Raw genomic sequence first — 3,652 nt, 5'->3', positions numbered from 1 at the left:
CATATCTTTAAGTTGTATCTATAAAACTTAGGAACTAAGATAAATGCTCGTGATAAATAGGAGCTAATTCTGATTAATTTTGGGCCGCTGATTCCAAATATTTACTTAGATTTTTTTCTGCTCTTTTTTTCAAGATTACTTTTGAAAATAGGTAATATTTTATTAAATAAATTTGGGTACTTTTTCGGCAAAGCTATTAAACAATACACATATTTTGAAAATAAAGGATCTCACTCTATAATCAACATTTCCGAACACCGCGAGCTATTTTGATTTCAGAGAAAAAAAAGCTGATGAAGTTTTCTTTTCGTAATCTTTTTCTAAAACTGCAAAAAAACGGTCATTTTGACGAAATTGTAGAGAAAATTTAAACTTAATTGAATTATTGATATTTTGAAAATCACGAAAGTCATTTCGTTTCGCAATTCTAATCTGACAAATTTTTTCAATTGGTTCAATTCAATTGAATTCAGTACAAAGTACTGAGTCACATAAAAATAGCTAATGATAATAGTGTTTAGAGTGAATAGAGAAAAGCCGATGTTGACTGTCTCTTTAACAGAAAATATCATGTTTTAAAATCGCGATTCTTTAAAAAAAAGTTGGTTTTAAAAGCTTCGAAAAAAAATCGGTATTAATACCTGCGCATATAATAAGGATTGTATCCCATTTACCCGAAAACCATTGCCCAGAATGAATTTTTCCCAGAATGACAAGTACCCGAAATCAAACCCCAGAATGAACCATTTCCCAGAAAAAAATTACCCAGAATGCACCATTTACCAGAATTTTTTTTCCCAGAATGGACCATTTCCCAGAATTTTTTTTCCCCAGAATGGAACATTTACCAAAATGGCACAAATCCCAGATCTAATAAATTCTTGAATATTTCATATGATTCGAAATTTATTTTTTTCAAAATGATTTTTTAAATGAAACTACGACTTTGAAATTTTCCAACTAAATTTATTTTAGAACCAATATTGTGCTTTGGTTTATGGTTTGGGTACTTTAATTGATTCAATGCTTACCATGGTCCTTTAAAAAACCGTTTTGGTATCCGACTCCTCACGCTGCGCGTTCGAACTTGAAAGACGTTTTGTCCTTCACGCTGTCGCGTGGCGGACGGGGCTAAGAGATCACCCCTAGCTTTCACGCAGACCTAGGAAGACCCGGCAGACCTAAACCAATGTGTTCTGGCCGCCGCTTCCGACGGCGGGTCGGCGGCCTCCTGCATCCTCGTTGGTTGCGGCCTTGCCGCAAAATAATAAAGTTATGAAACCCCATTTTTTTTGGAACAATTCCTTTTTTTTTTTAAATAATTTCTAGTAAGGATAAATGTTTTCAATTTTCTGGGAAATGGTCCTTCTGGCGAAAAAATTTCTGGTACATGGTTCATTCTGGTGAAAAAATTTCTGGGAAATGTTACATTCTGGCGAAAATTTTTCTGGGGAATGGTTCGTCTGGGGAAAAAATTCTGGGGAATGGTTCTTTCTGGCGATTGGAATTCTGGGGATTTTTCATTCTGGGCAATGGTTTTCGGGTAAATGGAGCACAACCTATAATAAGCAATAAAAACAATTATTTTCTCCCATTTTTTCAATAAGAGATCTATTCATTTCCAGAAACACGATTTTTTTCAATGTCGACTCTGGGGTGGCAGCTTTGTGTCAAAGTGTTGATCATCCGGCACCTGTAAAAATGGTTTTGATAAGTTTCTTTTTTCGAATATCTACCTGTCCAATAAAAACTCAGCCTTGACTTGATATCTGGTTGCTAGAATATCGAAGAAAATTAAAATAATTATATTAATTCAACCAAAATTCGTAACATAGAGTCTCACCTTGCTTCAGCATACGAAAACAAACAGACTCCAATTTGACAACTCGATTGCTGATTTTCCAGCAAACTAGATCAATTGCTGGTAAGTCAAGTTTCAACAAAAATGACAAGAACACATCCGAATGCTGAAAAATCAAGCAATTAGAAAACCGATTGTTGGTTTCCGGCATAAATTTGGATTGCTGAACGTCTATTGGAATTGAAAAACTATAATTTCAATTGACATCACTGCTGATACCTCGCGAATTTGCATGAAAAGTAGTCATGCAATACCTCGCTAGGCACTCAGCAGTGATGTCGATTGAATTTATTGTTTTTCAATTCCAAAAGACATGCCCCTGTTAAAAATAAAATAACTTTTTTGCCTAGTAAGATACGAAGTTACGGTCTTTGACAAAGTTGTTCAGCGGAAAATTCCCTTTATTTATTCATATAATTGGCGCAAAAACCATCAGCAAGCTTGGTTCCACAGCACAAACAAATTATGATGTTTTTTTACAGAACATAACATTCAATTTTTCCATACAAACATAAAAGTAAACTGTACTTAAAAATTCTGCAAAAATCATGGATATACAAAGTCTTAATTTCTGATACCAAATAACGATAAGAAAACAAATTTTAGATCACGTTTTGAGAACAGGAAAAACTATTTCAGAAAATTAGAATCACTTTTATTTGTATTACAATCCGAAACTCAAGTTGCAGGTTTAATTTCAAAAGGATGATTTTTAAAATAAAATAATGTAAGAAATCACAATTCAAATCATTATTAAATTTTTCATCAATTTTTCAAGGTGTACGTATGTAATATGATTTTTGTTAACATATTTATTATCGCCACAATATTTTCAAATCCACTTGTAGGCATTTCCAACATCAAAAGAGGGTCAACAAGAAAATTTATCGACAATAATCGAAACACGTGTTGGTTGATCAATGTGTTGAACTCAATACAACAACCCTTTTGACTTTTGACACTAGAAGGGATTGGTTTGATTTCTTGATTCCACATTGTTACGAAATCATATCCCGAAAGGTAATTGCCCTTAGGGCTGAACGACTTTTTTCAGACCTCATCTTTGTCATGAATCGAGAAATAAAGCTGGTTTAATTGCTGCCAGATTTTTCGATGGGTTTCATAAGACTCTCAATCGAAATCGAAACACATGAATTGAAATCCATCTTCAATCTTCGTTCTTTATTGAAGTTTCCAAGAAGTTGGGACGACTCTTATTGACGGAAGTAATCATGCTTTCACATTTTCTCTTCAACGAAAATCTTCAAAGTGTGGCTTCTAGTTGACTTGACAAAACCCCCTACGAGGAGCAGTGTCCCTTTTTTTATCGAATTCCATCATCACTATTCGATTCCACGTGTGCATGTGTCCCTCCGAATTGCCACGTGTCCTCTGTTCTGTTTGTCAATCAGCGAACGCTATGGAGGATTTCGACCTTTCAAAATATTTCTACTTGAGGCGGGGCTAGACGAGAGATGATAAAAAAATATCAGTAATAAAATCTCGGGAAAACCAATTTCGATGCGTCATTTTTCCTTCAACCACCATCAGCGCAATATGATTGTTTTTGTGGACGGTAAAGGTCAACATGCCAGAAAAGTTGTTTCGATTGGGAGAAAATGTTCCCCACGTCCCACTTTTTACCTCAAGAGGTTGGCATCCCAGTAATGGACTAGAGGAAAATTCGGAAATTAATTGCTGCGTGCTGATATAATTTGCGTTCATTGATTGGAAAAGTTTGGGCAAAAGCGCTTCGCGGAAGCCATGATTGATAGAGCCCATTAAAGGTTG

The sequence above is a fragment of the Uranotaenia lowii genome, chromosome 2, assembly GCF_029784155.1.
Source record: "Uranotaenia lowii strain MFRU-FL chromosome 2, ASM2978415v1, whole genome shotgun sequence".
Taxonomy (NCBI): domain Eukaryota; kingdom Metazoa; phylum Arthropoda; class Insecta; order Diptera; family Culicidae; genus Uranotaenia; species Uranotaenia lowii.
Note: the sequence above shows the minus strand (reverse complement) of the source record.